This window comes from Anas acuta, chromosome 2, assembly GCF_963932015.1.
Source record: "Anas acuta chromosome 2, bAnaAcu1.1, whole genome shotgun sequence".
Lineage (NCBI taxonomy): Eukaryota > Metazoa > Chordata > Aves > Anseriformes > Anatidae > Anas > Anas acuta.
In genome coordinates this window covers 154,725,311-154,747,351 of record NC_088980.1, presented here as the reverse complement: position 1 = coordinate 154,747,351, position 22,041 = coordinate 154,725,311, and the positions used below count along the sequence as shown (strand labels likewise).

The 22,041-nt window shown below is 39.6% G+C and overlaps 1 long non-coding RNA gene across 1 annotated transcript; it reads right to left on the bottom strand.

The window, feature by feature from the left end:
• Positions 1-17,103: 17,103 nt before the first annotated feature.
• On the bottom strand, positions 17,104-19,708 carry LOC137851864 (uncharacterized). Its single transcript, XR_011093551.1, has 3 exons — positions 19,597-19,708; positions 17,929-18,058; positions 17,104-17,289 (listed from the first exon to the last, which is right to left on the bottom strand). It is a non-coding gene; the product is annotated as an uncharacterized lncRNA (long non-coding RNA).
• Between the last annotated feature and the right edge of the window lie 2,333 nt (positions 19,709-22,041).

Genomic DNA, 22,041 nt, shown 5'->3' with positions numbered 1-22,041 from the left:
GAGCAACTGAGTCCTACACTCAGCTTAACTCTATCATCAGTGGAGATCTGAAGCTGACACAGCTGCCCATGCACAAAGGGCAAGACATCCATTTTGGCTGGCAGAGATAACACTGGGCTATAGAAAAGTCATACTTTTCTGGAGAACATCTTACAATAGCCCAGCTAGCACTAAGCACCCATGCTTAAGCAATTTAATCCTGCACCTAACTTCGATTTTTCATTGCACAGAAAGTATAAACAATTTTTCAATTCTTCACAGTAAATCACAGCTATAAACACAATGAGCATTTCTTTAGCTACTGCTGAAAAGCACCAGGCTCAGAAGTTAGCAGTGGATCTTGATAAAGAATATATTTGAAACACAGCTGAAAAGAGAACATCTGCCAAAGTGGCATTTGTAGACACAAACAACACTTTGCTCCAATCCTGTGTATCTCAGCTACTGCACAAAGGAACACCTGTGGGTTGTAGGGGAGGAAAAAAGCAGGGACTCATTTTCAAATGAAATCCACAGTAGGTTGTGGAGCTGTGACCTCAGAGAACTTGCTAAGCACCTGAGGCAGCGATCTCTGCATCTGAAGCATTTTGTAATGAGGTTTTTAGAGAAATACAATTTTAGGAGATGCTCTAGCTGAAATCAACGCAGACATCTAAAAAAAAAAAAAAGCCACTGGTCTGGACCACTGCCAAGAGCTGCTCTAAAACTGACTACAACTGTTTCATTTACTCTCGTGATAAATAGGATGGTTTAATGGAAACACTGTACACAAAACTGTACTGCTCAGGTAATTACCTTGATTGAAACAAGTGTTTTACACTGAAAGCAGAATTCCCTTGGAGTTAAACCAAACCACAACAAGAACAAGACCTCTGTGGAAACAGAGGCATATAAACAAGTATGTGTGCTAATTATTTTCCAGTGGTTCTCTTAATGAGTCACTTGCTAGAGTCCGCTGGTCACAAAGATGATTACTTTAATGATGATTCATAGAAATGGTGTGTGCATTGCAAATACCAAGTGACGCACCAGTTGCTATGGCAGGAAAATGTGTGTGGTTTGTTCTAAAAATAGCAGAGTAAATAATGGCATGGCAGCTCGTTCCTTCTTCAGAGGGTCTCCCAGTGTTGGAAAAGGTCTGCAGGGAACTCCCCATGCTCAGCATCCCTTTTCCCCACACTGCTTTTTCCTCTGGGTGAAACTCTTAAGCACCCATTTGTAGCCACAAAGATCACTCTAGTTTTTTTTATTATTATTATTCTTTTTTTTGTCCTGGAGACTTTAAGCTTGATTCTTGTCTGTTACCTTGGTGAAAATCAGCAAATCAGAAGTAAATCTAATTTCAGGATAACTATATTACTGCAATCTCCAGCTACAGAAAGCAGCAAACAGAAGACAGAGGAGCACAGACCTCTCTCTCCACACAGGGCAGTGAGAAACAAGTTGGTATAGGACAGATAAAAGATGCAGAGGGGAAGACCTTCCCAGAGGGGAAGCTATGGGTGATGTCTCTCCACCCTAAATGATGGTTTGGAGCCCAGAACCAGAAGTAGAAGATCACTGAATGGAACCAGACTGAAATACACTCCCCAGGTGGTTTTCCACCTGGGGAGAAATGGGTTTGGTTAGTTTTAGTGTTGCCTGTCTTGAAATGCACATGTGCGTTCCTGAAAATTTAGAGTACCACAAAACCACCACACCAGGTAAGAGAATTCATAGTCACTGAGACCCTTAAGGTCATTCCTCCAAAGCATACAGCCTTCAGCAAGGTGTTAAATATTTCTACCACCCTTATTCTCAGGCCATTAAGCATCCTACAGTAAGTAGAGAGTGCAGCGGGGATCACCTCATGCCTGCCCATTGACCGACTCGTCAGGAAGGATAGTTCTACCTTGAGGAGTTCACAGCCTGAACAGGCAGAGCAGAAAATAAATGCAGAAAGGAAAAAAATATGAAAAAAAAAAAGTAGCAGTATCCCTGTAGTATGGGATATAAAAATAATATATAAAATTTATATAAATATACATATATATAATATATAATAAATATAAAAATAATTTTAAAAAAATTGCATTGATTTGATTTTCCCAGTGATGATTAAAAGGTTGAACCCTCACTTGTTTTGGGGTTGTTACTGGATCACTAATGGAAATTCAGCAGAAACCTTCTTTCAGGATTTGCAGTGAGCTTGGCAGTGAGCTCTGCACTTTTTTTGTGTGTGTAGGAAATAAGCAGTTTTCATACCTGTAACTGGTTTTCATCCTAACAAACAGCAAGGGATAAGAAGCCAGAAATTGGTTGTTCCAGAATTTGGGAGAGGGAATAAATTGCAACAACGATGATGAAGTTAAAGAGCCATCTGCTGCCATGGCTTGAGCTACAAAAACATTTTCACAGCTGAAAAGGGATGGAGGGGGAGGCAGAGCCATAGTAGGAACCAAAACCACCACACTGAGAAGGTAAACAGACAAGGAGAGAGGCAGGAAAGACTGCAGAGATGGCAATGCTCTGGTTGGCATCACCTGCAGCATTGCTGCAAGGAATTAAAAACCACCTAAATTTGATGTCTGCAAACAAAGAAAGGAAAGATCCATAAAGCCAGATCCAGCATTCAGGCTCACAGATACCTGAGAGCCAGTGCGGGGAGAAACACCACTACGGTGATGGTGGTCACCAGCACAACGCATGGGTGAGACCCACAGCCTCTGCTGGGCAGGAGGAGCCAAAATGAAGCTCCAGCTGATAATCAAGGCAGACAGGGAAGTTCATAACCCCACTCTCCATGGTTTGCCTCTTGGAGCCCAACAGACCTGCAGAGGAAAGCAGAGAGAGAGCAGCAGCCTCACGAAGGTGAAGATAGTTACCACAAAGCAGCTGTCGAGCTCAACATCTCCACAGGATTTCAGACAGCAGCAGCTGCTCATAAATGTGAAAACTGGTTCTTTTTCAATACCGGGCCACAGGAGAGGTTCCCTGAAATAAGAAAAATGAAGAAGAGGTGCTCGCTCAGGGAAGATGTTAGCTTTGTAGTGAACGTACAGGGAGCCGGGGAAAGTTTGCACTTTTCTTAGTCTGCTACTTGTCAGAGTTACAAGGTACCTTATCTCTAGAAATGAGACAGACAGGACTCACTTCTGACCAAAACCTCAAGGGATTGAGAATTTCAAGTCCCAAAAGTTAAGCAAAAATTCTATAGGGGTTTCAGGACCTGATACTTGTAGTTGGGTGATAACAGTAGTTGAAATTTGTTGTCTTCTTGGGGTGTCTTTGTTTCCATCCAACCTATGGTGACACTAGACAGCTGATTTGGACAAGATTCTTATCTTTTAGGCTGCTAAAATTAGATGACATAATTCCCTAACACACTCCCCAGTCATTTTGTATAGCTAGTCCTACTGACGGCTGGTTCTGTTCTAAAGCACCACAGAAAAACGATACTGCAGATCCTTGAAGAAAATAATGTTTCTCAGATAGTGATGGAAAGGAATGCCATCTGTAACTCTAAATCTCAATTTTGTTCTCATTAGATCTTCATTATATCAGTTGTCATTGTTGCGCAGAGACCTGAATCTATCATCTCTACATTCACCTGCAAGCTATCTCCTATAATTGCTGTGCACACAGAAAATCAAATGTATTCTAACAATGGTGATTCATTGGCTCAGCTGTTAAATGCAATTTGTGCATCTCTCTATACAGTTTATTTATGTAGTCCCCTTCCCTGCACCATCTGAATGTTTCCCAATCTTTACTGCAGTTATCCTCACAAATATTTCCCCAGTTCCAAAGGGCAAATGTGGAAGAATAGCCAAAAACCTAATCCCTGCAGCATTCTCTCCAAATGTTTTATTTCTATTGAAAATACAAGTTTACAGACCCAGATCCTAGGGATATAAAAGACAGTATGGCGTAGCATCTGTCATACCAGGAGATGAACACTTGGCATGGACATTTCTCATGGGAGAGCTCTGAAGTCAAGCAAATATCTCAAGTGGAATTTGTCTAACTTGGCTACTTATGTGACTCCCCTTTTCTAACAAGATCAAGCCAATTGTTTGGTTGCTTTATTAGAGGAGTGAAAAGAACATAATGAATTTATAATTTTGCTGCTGGGGAAGAAAAAAAACCAACAACATACAAAAAATCCAAAGTAAACATTGTTATGTCAATTACTGCTGAATGCACATTGACTTCCTGGCATGTAGAAGAGCAAAACACGAACCCTTTGCTAGGACCAGGAATTAAGTCAGTGGATTGGGTTTACTTGAAATGAAAGTCATGTGTTCATTATTCCCATTCACTTCAACTACACTAAGGGTGTTAGTGGGGAAGCCATGTCCATAGAAACATATGGAGTCATGCATATACCCATATGCATTCATCACTAATTAACTTTACCTCCCTTCTCCTGTGTTTTCCCCAGAGCAGTCAGTTGTGTCCATCCTCCCTTCTTCTTCCTAAGAGGACCCCAAGAGGGGAAGCCTCTTGTGCTTGCATTCCCTCTCTGAGGCCACAGTGTGATTACTATTACAGCTGTTGCATGGCGGAAAGCAGTGATATTTACTTCTTTTCACAGTCAGGTTGTCGGAGAAGACAACATAATTGCACATAGCAAGAGCCTTCATGTTTCACAGTATAGCAATATCATCTTCTCCTTACGTAGTTGTATATGTTGGTTGAATTTGAAGAGCCCCTCAGTAGCTGTGGGAGTATTATATTCTTTTTTTCCTGCTTTCAGAGATCAAATGAAGCATCCTCACACTGGAGATAACTTCCATGTATCTCATATTCCTTGCTGTTCTCAATCCATTATCTTTAATGCATCTTTATATTGTCTTACACATCAACTGCAGCAATGCAGTATTGTATTTACACGTTCAGCATCCCAGACGCACAGAATTCAACATCCAGCAATAGGTTTTACCCCTTTACTCTACAAGATCGTGAGCTCAGATAAACATAATGAGATTGAAAATGAACAGTAAACATATGGGGGCATAAGTGGCAGTTCTTGTTTGCCACCTCATGTCTGAAACACTTGCATCATTAGGGTTTGGGCTACTTGGGAGCAGATCTGTACAATTGAAATTTCATGGTGTGTTGTGTGTGCAGAGGAACCAGCAAAGCATCATATCTGCAGGTCCTGTTATGTTCTATGAGATGTGGGCTCCCCTTACAGGCTCTCTTTTGGGAGGGATAGTCATTGAATCCCTCTTCTCACTCTTAACAACTTAACAACCTCTCTATCCTGCCACCTACTTTAATAAAACTTAAAGGAGATGAGTATCTTTGAGACCTCTGTCATTCTGCCAGCTGTGGCTGAGAGCATCTAATGGACACAGAAGTTAACTGGGTGAGCAGCTACACAAGCTACACAGAGAAAATATCACAAAATCTTTTCTTTGTGGGCTTTGATACAGAGCTCTCATAGCTCCAGGACTCACTGATTCTGCCAGTTTGGGATCAAGTGAAAGGAGGAGAGGCTGAGAGCTGGGACTGATCAGCCTGGAAAAAAAAAAAAAAAAAAGACTCAGAGGAGATCTTATCATTGTCTTTAAGGGAGAGGTCTTTATCATTGTCTGAATGGAGAGGTCTGCCATCGTGGGACAGACAGGCACAAAGCACCACTAAATAAGAGACTGCCCGATGCGACCCTCAGCAATATGACCTTTTTATGGGTAAGGAAAATAGCCAAAGTTTTAAGACAAAAAGCAAAAAGCTAAACAGGAAGTTTAGTGAATAAACCCTCCAGCTTCAAGTCTTAAATCAGCCTCTAACTACTCAGAAAAAAAACTTTGCTGGCCACAGAAATCTCACAGGCATCTCCAACATTATTTTGTACACTTCCTCTGCAGTCAGGTTCACTAAAACAGCTGGAGACAGAATAGTGGTCTAGGAAAGATCCTGGGTCTGATCCAGACTGACAAGTGCAAAATCATCCTCATCAGCAGAGAAATCTATTATCTGCTAATACACTCACAGTCCCAGATCCCAGGAGGACTGCGAAGCAAAGACTTGTACTGCCTGATGACGCACATAATGGTTTTTCATCTAGTGTCTAACTCTTCTATTTTTCTCCCATATATCTGAAATGAAGATTTTAACATTGATTAAAGTCCCTGTTCTTTTTTCCTGCTTCAAAGAATGATTGCTTCCAAATAAATTTCCTTGTCACAATGCTGTCAGCAGAAAAAATAAAAAATAAAAAAACATTTCCTTAGAGGAAGTGTTATTTGTACCTCTATATCCATCAGAGGATTAAGAGGAATATAGTGTAATTCTTTGCAGGGAAAGGAGACTGCAGCCAAAGGAAACAAGCTATGCTGTCTGTGATGTCCACGTAATGTGCAAGTACCACTCCCTCTTCACTCTGCTGTGTGACAGGTGAAATCTGAGTCAAACACACTCAAAAGGCTCCATGATGTGTACAGTCATGTGAGAGGGATCCTACCATGAACAGTTCAGTTGTCTTGCCTGGTAAATTGTCCTTCATCCACACCTTTTCCTGTAATGCAAAAAGTGGCGTCCCATAGAAATGAATGAGCTGCACTCCTGTCTGCAAAACTCTCTCCAAAAATTAGCTGCTTATTAAACCAAGTATTTCTCCCATTGGACCATTTACAGTCTCTGACTTCAATGTAAATACTTGCAGATAACAGCATTCTCATATCTCTTCAGACAGAAGTGTTCAATTCTTGAGGTTTCACTTAAAAACTCAGATAACAAAAAAAATCTTCCTTACACCACCTGCTAAATAATGGCAGATCCTATTGCCAGTATCTCATTCCCATTTAACTTGACTTGTGGCTGAATGAGCATGCAGTGTAACAAAGTCTCTTTAACACTTTCAACACTACCTCACCTCTTACATTTGTGACTAGATTTGCTTGAGAAGAGCTTTCACCAAAGTTTCTAGTACTATTTGTGCCTCCAGATTTGGCCTCAGGATTTTCTAAAATTAACCATTTATTTTCTGTCTGCTTTCTCTACCTAATAAGCAAAGCATACTGCTCTCACATTCACTTTCTATTTTATTCATGGTATTTCTTTCAGTGAAGACCCTGGCTGGCAGCTGGTCTTCATTTACGGGCACCAGCAACAGCTTTGTCTCTGCTGCCAAATGCCCCTGTGCAAGGGACAAATCCTGTCCATAGCCAGGCTGCTTTCTTGTTGTTTCCCACCAGAGATACATAAATCTGAAAATACTCTTGCCCCCAAGTAGTGGCTGCTCTGCAGGGACCATGCTTACTGAGCATGGCTGGTAGACTGCCGGGCACTGAGTACCGGCAGACCATCCTTGCTCCAGCAAAGCGGAAAAATGAAGCATCAGTAGCTGCTGCTGGCTAACTGATCAGCTCATTTCCAGACAGAAGGCACAAGCAAAAGATGCTTTTCCAAGCAAGGGTTATGTAGTTGGTAGGTGTTTTTGTTTGTTTGTTTGTTTTGCTTTGCTTTGTTTTGTGGTGTGTTGGTTTTTTTTTGCTTTTTTTAGGCATTTTTTAGGAATGCTTGCAATAACACTGGAGAATAAATTCATCTGGCCAAATGTGTAAGTATATAGTGCATGGTTTCTATCTCAGAAACTTGCTGCTGACTCTCTTTAGAGTCAGTTTTCTCACTGGTTGCCTTACCTTGAATTAGATGCCTTCATTTGGTCAGGTCATTCTGCAAACCTCTTGACTGCACAGACTAGAGCTTCACTGACCATAAATGAATCTGGACAGTCCTAAATCCAGAGGGTGGTAGATGCATTAGGTACAGATTCATTGCCTGAACTTTGGCCCCTGGTACCATCTGAGGTGACCTTAGGTACCCAGAGCATTCAGATGGGTCAGGAAGATACAACATGGGACCTATGGAAGACCTATATCTTGATGGATTAGCTGATAGTGGCCAGCTGGATTACTACACAGCATCTCCAAAGGCAATGGCATCTAAATTTAGATGTGTCCAAAATTACTCACCAGAAATCAAGGACATAAAATCATCCCTGCTAACACACACAAGGACATCCATTTGGTGTGGTTAGGGATTTGGTCACAGAACACAACCAGACACGGCTTCAACATAACAGGCTTGGGCAGTGGGAGGAGCAGGGTTTGTTGTGGTCCTGCAGCCTTTACTGGCACTTTTGCTACCCCATTATTTTCTGGGATACAATCCTGGCAGAACAGACAAAACCCTCCTGCCCTGTAAAGGCTTAAATTCTCACTGGATGCATGAACAAAGACAGGTTTATAAGGCAACTCACAAAGCCAAACCATGAATTGGTTCCATGCTTATCAGCTTTCATCCCCTTTTTCCTTTTAAAAAGCTTCAGGCTGACTTATCAACACTTCTGTCAGCTTTTTGTACTGAATTGCCCTTTCCCCCTCCACTGGTTAAAGAGGAAAACTAACCTGAGGCTAAAGCTAACCTTTGTCAATTAAAACTGGTTATAAAGCAAGAAAGTCACCAGGCAGATAAGCTAATATATATATTAATTCATCTCTGACCACTTCAATTTATTATTCTAAGTATAGCACAGCACTGCCTATATGCATAGGAAGAAGCATAAAATCACTGGTGGTTGCATCACTTGTCCCTGTATGGAGATAACAGATACCAGTTATTACTTGATTCCTTGTATTGTTCTTTCTGATTAACTTCTGTATAACAAATTCAGAAACAGTGAAATCAAGTAACCACATCCATGAAGGCCTCGGGTTCAAAATGCCTGATTAGATTATTAGATATTCATGAGAGCGGTGCCAGCCTGGTTTATCCTCCTCCAAATCATTTGAACTCAATTTACAGAGTGTGTATGTGTGAGAGAGAAAAGATTAGTCCAATCTTATACCACTTAGTAGCAGAAAAGATCTGAGAGAGCTGAGTGTTGGCAGATAATTTGTTTTAGTTTTGAACTAACTATGTGTAAGGTCTCTTCCAAGGAGGTACCAGAAGGCAAGCAGAAGGGTAGGGAGGAACACAGAGCAAGTTAGAGAAATGGGGGATGCCCCTTTCAGAGGCACTAATCCTTCTCCAGGGATACAGAACATGCATACTTTGGAAATGGATTTAATAAAAATTGATTTGCTCTTGGCCTCCAATACAAACAAAGGGGAAATTTCAACAGAACTCATCAATACTTCATGTGCATGAAACTTCCATCCAGAAGCACTGAAATGAAAAGAAAGTTTAAGAGACTTTGGTTTGGCATAGGAATTTAATTTTTAACCTTTCACCGTCTCAGGAGATATATCAGGAGGAGATATATCATAACTGTTTGGTCCATGAGCTATGTATATGTAAGATAAAAATTTCTAAGATCAGTCACCATCTACTACAACTAAGTGGCTTAACAAGAAATACTCAGGATTGAAAAGAAACTTTTCTCTTAGGTATAGCATGGAACATGGTTAGTAGCATAACTGATCACAATCGCACACATGACAGCAGTCAGGACAGGTCATTGGTTTGATAGACTGTGATAGTCATACTCAGAACTATGCAAAAGCAGCTTGGATGCACCTTTTTCTGCAGGCAAATCTCCAGGAAATTCCAGCCCTGGCAACATCCTACCACTGATTTATATGAAATGCACTGCTTTTCAAACTGCCCTTCTTCAAGAGCTATTTATAGCATGCAATTTAAGAAGACGGAGAGAGAAAGACAGCAAAACAGAATGAAGGGAGAAGAGAAAGGTAGGAAAGCCATTTGCAAATGAGTCATTCCCCAAGAATGCTTTGACAGGCTGTCAGCTGAGATCTGATAAAGACATCCAGCTAAAATACTCCACTATGGTTCCAGGTGAAAGAAGATTGACGTTCTGATGGTGTGAACACAGAAAACTCCAGGCAGGAGATGTTTAATCTCTGTGGGATGCTTTCAGATAGCCCAAATGATTTGAAAGCCATTCTGCCTTTTAGCAAATAATGAACATACAAAAGAAGTATGTAAAAAAGAAGACATAAAAACCTACCTGGAATAATAATTTCCCCCACTGGCATATTATGCCTGATTAATAACGAAATGTTTCTTCCAGTACTCTTCTGTTTCAATTCCTGGTGGCATCCCCACGTTCTGCACTCCAGAGCTGGATGTGCTCGCTGCCCACTGCTGCCACCAGGGTCTCTTTAAGCCTATCCACAGTAGGAGGAATATATCAGGCCCAGGCACATGCCTCCTAATACTTCTCTGAGTCTTTTGTGTCATCTGAGGCAATCAGCGAAACAGCAGCTTGTTCAGAAAGAGACATCCCAGGCAGTTGAAGCTATCTGTAGGGATCTGAGTGGTCTGTAGGTGTGCACAAGTTAAAGTGAGAAATAGAAACTGTTATAAGGTCCACTTATAAATGTTAAAATTCATTGACACTTCATGTTTCTAGGTTTAGTAGCAGCTCTCTTACTTGTCCAGTCTCTTGGATGTAGTCTGTCAGACCTCCAGCCTTCAAAGAGAGGAGCTGTACAGATCTCTGAGTCTTGTATTAAACAGCAGTGCCTTCTGCATCATCCAGGAGATGGCCAAAATAATACAATGACAAATAACCATTCTAAACTAAAAGTTACTATAAATAAGGAAAAGTTTTAGACAAGGGAAAAAGATTTCATACAGCCTTTGTACTTATTCATCTCACCTCAACATTAACCATCCCTGGGCAAACACTGAAGGAAATTAGGTCAGAAAATCTTAATAGCTCTCTTAAGCCACACATATCTATGTATCAGTCTGTCAGGGTCTAAAGTTGTTTTTCATTCTATAATCCATCCAGTCATTAAATCTTCCCATTAGAAGGAATCTGTTATCTCATGAAAACCCCCTGACATGGAGCTGATATTGTCCTCTGCTTTATCACTTTATGTTAGTCCTAATTGCTTATTCATGAGAGTCCTTTGACTTGTTTCCTTCCCTGCCTTAACTGTTTACACTTTGTAGATATTTGCACAGTGTTATTGCATTCTACCTTAGCTGGCATTTAAACTGCAGAGTGTTGCAGGATATCAAACCAACCTTCTCCTTTCTCTGTCCTTGTATATACCAGCAGAAAAATAAAATAAAATAAAATAAAATAAAATAAAATAAAATAAAATAAAATAAAATAAAATAAAATAAAATAAAATAAAATAAAATAAAATAAAATAAAATAAAATAAAATAAAAAAGAAAGATAATTTTGTAATCTGCCCAAGACTGTTGTTTTTGTGCCTCAATTTCCCCCACCTGCAACATGGCAAAGGCAGAATTAGGCTAAACTGGATTCATCTACACCTGTAAATGAAAGGCGCACTGGAGCTCTGTCTTCTGATCATCCAGCTTGGTTCACTGTAGTCTTGGTTGCAGGTGTAGCTTTGCCCTGTCCTAACTCACAGTCCCTCAGCAGGCATGGTTCAGAAGGCAGCACTAATTGCTATGAATAAGTGTAAATAAGGTCACCCTGTTTCAGCAGACAAATTTTCCCCTTTTACTGCAAACCACATTGTGACAATTGTCTTCTGGGCTGAAGAATGAGTCCTGGTAGTGTTTAACTTACTCTTACAGGCGGAATTCATGACTGATTTTGGTGCCCTTTGTGGTCAAGTTATCAACTCCACCATAACCGTGTTCTATTCGGGGACGTGTCTATGCGCTATTCCAAACTCTGGAGTTGCCAGTTCATCTGTTGAGTCCTCTGAGAAAGGGACTGAAGCACTGAAATAAAACTTTTGGTCAAGATCAGAGCTAAATAACCAGCCAATTTTCTTCCTAAAACTCTTTTTACCAACGATATACAGAACAGATTCAACTACCTTTTTTACCTTTTGTTTTGTTTTGTTTGGTTACTTTTTCAGGGAAAACATACTGAAAGTGTCAACAACAAGCCTTCTGAAGGGGAGCAAGTGTTAAATTTAGTACCTAGAGGTTTCTGTGCAAAATCAGTTTAGGATTCCATTAGGAAGAGGGAAAATCTATTGGGAAGTGAGAAGAGCAACCCTCTGCCCCAGAACTGCAGAATTCAGATTCTTAAATAATAATAATAATAATAAAGCTTCTCTGTACAGTTTGTTTGAAGTTTTCTTTTCCAATTTCTGGTACTTTAAACTACCTGATTTAAGGAAATGCCAGGCTACCATGGATGATAAAGATCTGTCACTCCATAACAGTACCTTCAACATCTCAAACAGACCTGGACACCTATAATCACACACAATTGCTGAAGCTGAAGCTTATTGTCAGCATCACAAACATAGGGCCAGGATGTGTCTTACCTCAAGGATACTAGGTTACGCACAACAGCATCTGAGCAACTCACAGGAGGTGCAGAAATTTTCCATATAAACAGAGGTACAATGATTGATCATATGGCAATTGCAACAAACTTCAGACTATCACTCACATTGTTAATGACTGCATAATACAAGCTTATGCAGGACATGTAAAAGAAATTCATCAGGCCTCCCTTAACTCTGCTGAATGGTTCAGCAACCTTGGGTTGAATTTACAATCTGTCATTGCCTTTCAAAACGCCATACGAAAAAAAGGAGGACAGAGCCTGGAGATTCAAGTGCCTAGAGAGGAGAAAAACAAACAAACAAACAGCCAAACTTCATCACATTTCAGCCTTTGTTTTCATGGAATAATTAATTTTAATTCTCCACACTTGGCTCAGCCTAACTTAAGGGAAAATGGTCATTATGTGAAATGACTCTCAGGCTACTTAAAACAGCTTGATGGATACAGAAATGCCAACTGAAGAAACAGACTAATATATGCCTTAGACTGCCTTCCTTGATGGGCCCAACAAATTGAACTAAGAGTATCATCACACTGCGGTTATCTGTAAAAGTGCAGAGTCTACAGTTAAAATTTTAACTGGATGCATTAGCTCCTTGTTAATTCTCCTTATCATTCTTTACCTTTGCCTCATTCTTGTGTTTTCTGCCTCTTACCACAGTAGAAACTGATTTCAGATAGAAAAAGAAGGTGCCAAATCCCATAGAAAATTTCCAACTCATACCCAATGTTTATTAGCTGTATTGAAGCTGTGGTTAGAACAAAGTGTTCATGAAGTTTTCCAGGTAATGGACAGCGGATTTGGGACAGGTACGACCCTTCTGAACTAACATTAAGCCAGAAGGATTTGTGGGACCTATGGTGAGCCAGGTGATAGGTTCCACCTTATTTTCTGGATAAGATTCTAGAAACCTGTGATACAGGCTAAAACTGTCCCCAAGGCATAACTGAACACAAGGATTCTTCATGGTTTGTAGGAGCTCATGAGTCTCTGTTTTCCCATCCATATACACTTACTTTTTCCATCTAAGGAAAACTGGTGTGCATAGGACAAAAGGACATGGCTCTGGCCAAAATCTGGCCCCCAGTTTGGACTTGTATTCCACAGGCACTTAATCTTGTTCATCCACTGCTCCCTCTAGGTGTATTTTCATTTCATAATAGCAAAGCACTGCTAACATTTGTAGCAATAAAGGATACCAGAGAGACCTACTCTGCAGATCTAATTCTGTTGCAAGGTGCCTGTTCAATAAGTTAATGTTGTTACACTCTTATCTGCAATCTTGAGATTGCCTGCCTGTGCTGTTGATCATGGGCACTTGCAATCAGTTATTGCACATTTTTGTAGAAATTAATATAGACCCTAGTACTGCTTCTATCTAGCTATCAATGCTTCACTTTTTTTAGTGCCCTCCAATTGAACATTTGTGGTTTGTTTTATATCATTAAGGCCTCTGGAATCATCCTGTGGTTTATAAAATATTATATTAAACATATAAATATATTATATTAAATATATAAATACATTTTTAATATATTAAATATGACATTAAATATTTCTCCTCCATCTGTTACTAGCAGAACATAGGACTGAAAATACAAACCTTGTGTGGTTTCTGAAATAACATTTCAGCATTTAACACTTTGTGATACATACTATGTGATGGAATCTCACAGAAAACAAAGTCCTTTTTATTAATATGAGCTCATTAAAAATGTCTGCCCCACTCTTGCACAATTCAGTTTTCCTTTGAATACCCTGACTTTCTCGTAACTGGGATTTGTGGAACAAATCACCATACTATTTGGCTTTGATCACTATGCAGATAATCTCAGGGTAGGGTCAGTTGTCACTCTGAGCTGAGTGCTGCAAGGAAGAGTTTGGATCAAGTGATGTGATGTCTGATGTGACGTCTACTGAAATCTCTAAAATAACCAGTAAAGTTCTGATTAGCCAGCAAAGTAGTCCTTGACAAGAATTCAGCAAGACAGCCATTGAAATAGTATCATGACAGCTCACAGAAAGACTTTAGAATTGTATTTAAAAGTGAAAGAAATATTTTTGGCATTACTCAATAGATTTCTTTCTGTCTGTCCTACCAACTGCAGGCATATCTTCCCTTTCCTCTCAAACTTTTTCCAGTTTGTCTTGGGTAAACTGTGCTAATAAAAAGTAAATAAGGAGGATGAGAAAGTAGGAAGACATATCATAGAGTTCACCAAAATCCAATAAAATTGGATTGGAGAGAGACAATATGAAGACTGGATCAGATTGGAATTTATAGACAAAATAATTATGTTGAAGGAACTAAACTGTAATTTTATTTTGTAATGGTAGATCAGGAAGGAGGAAAGTTTACTATAACATATTGCTGAAATACTAAGGGCAACACCAGCAGACTCAGAGATTTGTGGGGAGAAAAAAAAAAAAAAAAAAAAAAACTCATAAGAGGTATCTATCATATTTTTGCCAGCAGGTACCAGTGTGCCTATAATGTATTAGATAATAGAAGCCCAGGAATCTTCTAGGGCTGTGGTAAATTGTAGCAAAAATGTGTACATTGATACAAATGCAGACTGAATGTGAATGCACAAGTGCAAAACAACAGCAGGAAAAAGGCAGCAAAATGTCATATGTTGCTGACACCTAGAAGGTCATCGAGATTGTATCATGCAGCTTCCTGCAATTTCTCAGGACAACCAGCTCTGAAACAGGCAGTGACTAAATCCTGATGATTCACAAAGGGGGGACAGGATAGAGAGTTTATAGAAAGATTAATCACAGTCAGCTCCTGAAGCCCATGATGAGGCACATTCAAAATCAGAAGCATGAACCTATGAAGTCAGAAGTGTGCTGAGAGCCTCAAAACCTGATTTCCATGACTTCCACGTCATTGCAAGCAACCCTGACAGACTCCTTGTAAACAGACTTCTTAGAAGCTTAGCTTCTAAGCAGGCTGTTGGTCCATTTCTGTGTGTACAAAACATAAGCAGGACACAAGGGAAAAGCACGAGGAAGTCTAGAGGTCTTCTCACCAAGCCTTGTCAGCAACAATAGAGGCTGGATGCGAACCACCACACAGGGATGGCCCAGGCTCCAGAAACTCAATTTGTTGACTTTGAGGAGCCCCTCTCAGCCACCCCATCCTCCTCACCTATGGCCCTGTTCTGGACTGCAGCCCCCCAGGAACACCCTGCTCCCGCAGGGACTCCCCATGGCCACAGGTCCCTCAGGAAATGTCCCCCTGCTGCGGCGTGGGCCCTCCCCGGGCTGCAGGGTGGAGATCTGCTCCAGCGGGGGCTCTGCAGGGTTGTTGGGGAATCCCTGCTGCCTGTGGGCCTGGAGGCCCTCCTGCCCTCCTCCTCCTGGGGCCTGGGCCCTCTGCTGCTTCTCCCTTGCCCTGGGCATCCTCCTCAGCCCAGGTTGTATAATTAGTCATATACCTATATGTGAACCATCTGAAGTGCTTGTGCCAGTTCAGTCTTTTACAGAACAGAATTGTATTTTGTGACTGATACTCGTTTTAAACATGGTAAAAGCTCTACAATACTTTCATCTGAATAGCTTTTCTTACCTGACCTTTCTTTGGAGCATGGTGAGGCCCTGGAGATTTGAGAACTGAGTTTCATGAACTACCTGATTAAATAATGTCTCTTGGCAGTTGACTGCTTTGTTCCTATTCACGATCAAAAGACACTTATAAATATTGGAAGTACAGACCAGATAACCTGATTTTTTGCTCCTTTTGGTAATCACCTGACCTATAGATGTTTCAGTGAAAATAATCACAGTAAAAATGTTGAGCTGTTCATTATGCTGTGAAAAGGTAGAAGCAAAATGTTGTGTACAGATCCAACTCCCTTCTGATTTAAAGCATTCAAACCATGTTTCCAAGCATGCAGGAGTATTACATGACCAGTAGGTAATTTTGCATTAAGGCTGTCCTTAATCCTTAATTTTGGATTTGTCCTTAATTTTGCATTAAGGCTGTCCTAGATCACCCTCAGGGTCCCTTCTAAGCCAAACTATTCTATGATTCTAAAGTCTCCACCCAGCTTCCTCTGTTCAGACATCTAATAATCGATTTCTCCAGGTCAGAGGACCTGGTAATTAAAACACTAACACTCACTAGTTATTGCATCCCTGAAGTGAAAAACAGAATTCAATGGAAATAAAGAAAGCTCAAAAAAAACCATGAAGATTTGTCAACAATGATTTGCCTTTGCTCTCCTTTTACATATAATTTTTGGCTTCCATGGGAACAGCAGGAACAGGTAGCTGATGGATAGAGTTTGACCACAGCAGCTTTACCTATTTTAATGTGTAGATGATAGCAGGGAACCAGTCACTGGAACAATCCCAAAAGAGAAATGTCATGAATCTTGTACTAATTTAAAACTACAAATTACTTCTAGCTGGTAACTTACCCCAGTTAATGACAAGAGCCTAAAACTGAGTACAAATTGCTGGAACTATCTACAGCTATATGCAAGATCATCAGTCAAAAATGCATTTCCCAGCTGCCTGTTGTTAGCTTAACATAAACACTTATTGACCATCTCACATTGCAGTGTGTGTTTTCCTTTGATTTACACAATGTAAATACTTTGGAATGATATGTGCACACATACACACACCAATAAAACTTCATCTCACCTATTTTCCTTTGTTTGGAAATGATTAAATAAGTGATGATGAATTCTTCCATATATGCATCACAAATCCACTTTCTGTTTCTCTTCTACAAGTAACCGAATACATTTGGAGTCTCATCTCTATGAAATCCAAGGAATCTAGTCTGAAACTCTACTTTCATACCCAAATCAGTGATCACGAAATAAACACCAAAACCCATCATTGTTTCTATTGTTTATAGGCCATACCACATTTGATGGATTATGAGAATACAGGAGCAGAATTAACAAAGAGGCTGGAAATTACTGTATTTCTTCCAAGACCCAAAAATGCTGATGTTTAAAAATTTCCTGGATATTATGTATCCATGTAACTGTTTCCATACAACCAAAAACAGCTATTTTCCTAAAAAATTAAGGAGATGTTATCCAGTGAGTTTGTACCATGGTATCAGCCATCTTGCATAAGTTCTCAAGACAGTAACACCCTGTAATCCATATAAATATATATATGTTCTGGGACATGATTTCCCTTCCACATCTGGTCAGATGCATTTTTTAAAACTCTATACAAAGCAAGAGCTATCCAAGTCTGAGGGATGGAAAAAATTACCATGAGAAATTTAAAGGGCATTGAATACTTTTAGCTTATCAAAAAGTAGAAGTTAAAAGTGTTTTGATTACAGCAAATGAGAAAATTCATGCAGGAGAAATAGTAAAGGCAATAGGGCTCTTCAATCTGGAGAAGGAATGCAGATCAAACACCAGTGGCTGGGAGCTAAATCCATACCATTTCCCATTAGAAATTAGACACTGCTTTTTTTTGTAAGTCTGGAGATGATTAGACTGCAGTAAATTCCCCGCAGGAAATGATGGATTCTCCATTTGTCAAATCAAATTTTGATGCCATTTTAGTAAAGCACAGATAAGTGAAGTCAATATAGGGCTATCAGGGTGAATTCTAGTGGTAAAATAGTCTTTTTCATTTGTGGATTATGCTGAGCTTGATTCATGATAATAATGAAATTCAGTCGGAAATACTTACCAGTTTCAGGACTGAATGCTAACTTTCTTCTTTGCAGGCAGTATCCCAAAATGCAGTTTTAAGAGGTTTATGTGTTGCTTCTGTATGGGTGGAGGGTATTGCTTTTTGTAATAAAACATCAGCTTCTCACCTGAGGAAGAAGAAGTGTTTTCTGACAACCCCTTTGTCTTGGACTGACTATTCAAAACCAGAATATTTTACATTACTCTGATGCCACACAACAGGTCCTGGGCCCTACAATAAAAACATCGAGTGCCTACCCTGTCAAACACGAGGCAAGTAATGATCCACAATGGAATCTCCTGTGCAATATTTTTGTGTCGTGATTTATCAAATTAAGTGGTTTGTTCTTCCCCGCTGGTTCATTTTCAGTCATCCAGTTCACTTAGACTCTCTAACTTGACCTTCTTAAGATTTCTCACCCCTGCAGGAAGGGTGCAAGAACATCATTTTCCCATGGCTCATAGGAGAGAACTGAAGAATGAGAAAACCGCAGGTGATGCATATATCTGTCAGCTGGCAGCAGTGAATGTTTATAAATCTTTATGAATTTAGAATACCCATTTCTTGTTCCATTAGAGAGTGACAATTTAAGATTTCTGGATTACAACAAAACTAGTGATGTGTATCGGGACCCTGCTGACACACATCTCCTATTACATGGTGGTTGACTTTATATAAAAAATTAGCTGCTCAGTGCCAACAGTTTCTGCAAACAGCTGCTGAAGGAAAATTAGTGATGGGTAAAGGACTCTTCTATGATTTCCATTAGGGAATTTAAAGATAGAAAGTAATCAGATTTCTTCAACAACATGGTGTATATTTTTGTTCTTGTTATACAAATGCAGATAATGTCACTAGAACTTCACGAAACCTGATAAGAATACACAACTCTTTTCCAGCAAGGACATCTGAGCTTCTCCAACAAAGTTCTTCTGGATTTCTTTAACATGGACAAGCTGTATTTTTGGTTTGCTTGGACCAAAATATTCCAGGTGAATTTCTCCTCAGGGAAATAAGTGGCAGAAGTTCCTCTCAAACAACTCAGAGATTTATAGTTGGAAGTCTCAAAAGGACCAAAATGATGTATTGGATTGCTAGGTCCACTTATAATAACCTGGAGTGACTTATATGTTGTATTATTGGAATAGTAATGTTTGTGTGTGTATATATATGACTGATATGAATGAGCAATAGATGCATTGCATATATATCCACCAGCAGGACTGAAATATATATGTATTCATCATTACAACCAAAATGAGAAATTGGTCCATACTGTTCAGATTTTTCAAAGTGTTCAATGAGAACCAATAAATACTTCCAGCAAAATTTGCTGAATGAGCTCTGAAAATAACTTTTTTATAAAAACTTCTGCTGGAATTTAAAGCACCAGATGGACTGCAACATGGAATAAATTAGGGGAAATAGTTGTCAGCAAGGATTATAATGAATAGCATGAAGTAAGTTGCCATGCAAAATGGGGGGGGGGGGGGGAGGGGAGAGGGGGAGAAAGAAACCTGCATATGACAACCCAACAACTTTCTTAAATGTCTTTTAGCTCACTAATTTAAGCTTCATTAAAATACATCTGCTTAATGTTAGGCCTTATGTCTTACTATAAGGAAAGAGATGTCTGAAACTGGGGTGGGAGGATAATCACCATACCTGCGATTTATTTTGCATTTTCTGACTGTCCTTGCCATGCTCATGTTGTTAGAGACATAAACAAGTATGCATCCTGACAGGCTCTATTTCTGAAGAAGTTACAAGCGATCCTAAAACAAAAAGCAAAGTTAGCTGTTTGTTTCTTTTCCCAAGCCTATATGAAATTTATTTAGAGAAAACATTTCTCAGATACAATAAATCTGACTGGAACACTACCAGCACATTGATGGCTATACATGTTGTTGTAAGATCAGTAGAGAAGACCACAATTACCCTATAGCTGAAAATAAAATAAAATAAAATAAAATAAAATAAAATAAAATAAAATAAAATAAAATAAAATAAAATAAAATAAAATAAAATAAAATAAAATAAAATAAAAGTTGAGATAGGGGGTGGATGAGACCTATCTGACTGAGATGTCACCAACATAGAGTAGGTCTATGAGAAAACAGAAGGAGGATGCTTTTTACGCTACACATATTCCAGCCATGCTAAAAGCCACGGCATGCCTCCCAGTGCCCAACTGCAGTCTATAACACAACCAGCAGTTCTTGGATATAAGAAAACATAACTAAGACATTTTAAATGTAAAAATACTTGTCAGAGAGAGACCTTCAAAGCTATCTAGGATGTAACAGTTATTGATTTCAGGCTCAGATACCTCACACTCAATTTTAGGACTCTAACTGAGGCAGTACACTTAGAAGAATAGGTGCTGTAGGTATCCTCAATGGGTAAATAGTTAGAGACACTAAGTTGATTAACTTCATCTTTCTCTCTTCAGGCATCACAGAGAGAGAGTGCTGGAGGTGACTGCAATAACTATGGGTCCCCATTTAACACCTTATACTGTCTTAAGGCTGTGAGCCCTGGCCCTTCATGAGGAGCTGGAGTAAAACTAGCCAAAGTTTGAGCTGGCAGCCACAAAATTAGCATGCACCTTGCACAGATGCTCAGACTGCTGGATCATCCCCAACTTTGTGTGTAGCAGGAGGAAAAAGCCACCAGACCCAGTCCCCACAGCCTATCAGATAACTTCCATTCAGAGAATTTGCATTTCAGCATGAACTCTTCCCACTGTACTCGTGCTTGTCTGCATCAAGACAGAACTTTTATTGACACACCCATTAAAAAAAAAAAAAGAAAAAAAAAAAAGAAAGAACTGACAACTACTACCTGGATGACAGTTTAGTTGGTTATGCAGCATTACATGCTTCAAAAATCAGAAGAGGTTGGTATTTCTATTAGCTGTTATTAACAGATATATCATCAGCTGCAAAGCTCCTTGTGGAGGCCTCAGTATGAGACAACTCACATTTCTGCCAGGGCACCAAAATGTGTCTTTGAAATAGGTGTAACTGCATTTTTTTTTAATGGAATATTCTGCAGAAAACTAACATCTGTCTCTCTGCATATCTTCCACACAGGTTTTCATGGCTGAGGGATCAAGATTACATCAAGCTTGACTTAAATACAATCTAATGGCTACTATCTAAGTTATACAGTTTAAAAATAATAATAAACAAATAAATAAATAAAGTAATATCAACATCATGGGGAGATAACCAGTAGCATCCTCAATGATACAGCCAACAATTGTTCTATTATGTAAAAACCCCAAGAACAGAAACAACACAGATACCCCCATACAACTGCTTGTGGCTCTCCTAGCACAGCAAGTTACCCTATTATTACCAAAATGTAAGAGAAAGGCTGAGTTTCCTCTGCTACTTCTCAGACCCAAGGCCCCAGGACATTTCATTGAACATGCTGACAGATAGGAGCCAGACCTTCCTTCGGTTCTCAGATAGCCTCTCTCGGACAGATACCTATTTTGAAACAAGTGTTTTCTGTTTTTTTTCCTCTGTTACCTCCTTCTATTTCTGTCTTGACTATGTAGATCTCACACAGAATTTTCACAAGAAGCATCTGACTGTATTGGAAATGACAAAACTGTCTCCGCTGTGCTTCTCACAGAGTTGCATTACATAATAAGATTAATGCATTATTTTACATTAGTTACATAAATATTTGTCTGAAAACTGGAGAAAATAAAACTGCATATGAATATCCTCCCCCATTGCTAGCAAATCTTTCCCATGCTATAGTGAAAGATGGTATTAATGGCATGCTTCTGGCTGTGAAATGCCATTACAGATTGTCTCTGGTAACCTCTGTGGTCCAATCCCAGTTGCTTACTTCTTGCCCCCCTTGTTTAATAGATAATCCATTATTTGGATGGAGAGGTGTGGGTATTAAGACCAGCTGTGAAAATCCTTTAAGAAACCACTGCAAGCATTTTTTGAGTTTAACTTTTCTTCTGAGATTCATGGAAAAGGACTTCCACACGGGGCAATTAGCAGAAGGATTCCCTGGCAGCACGTTGCTCTTGGGCACAAGTTTATCCATGCATCCCTCCAGCCCTTCAGACAGGCATCTGCT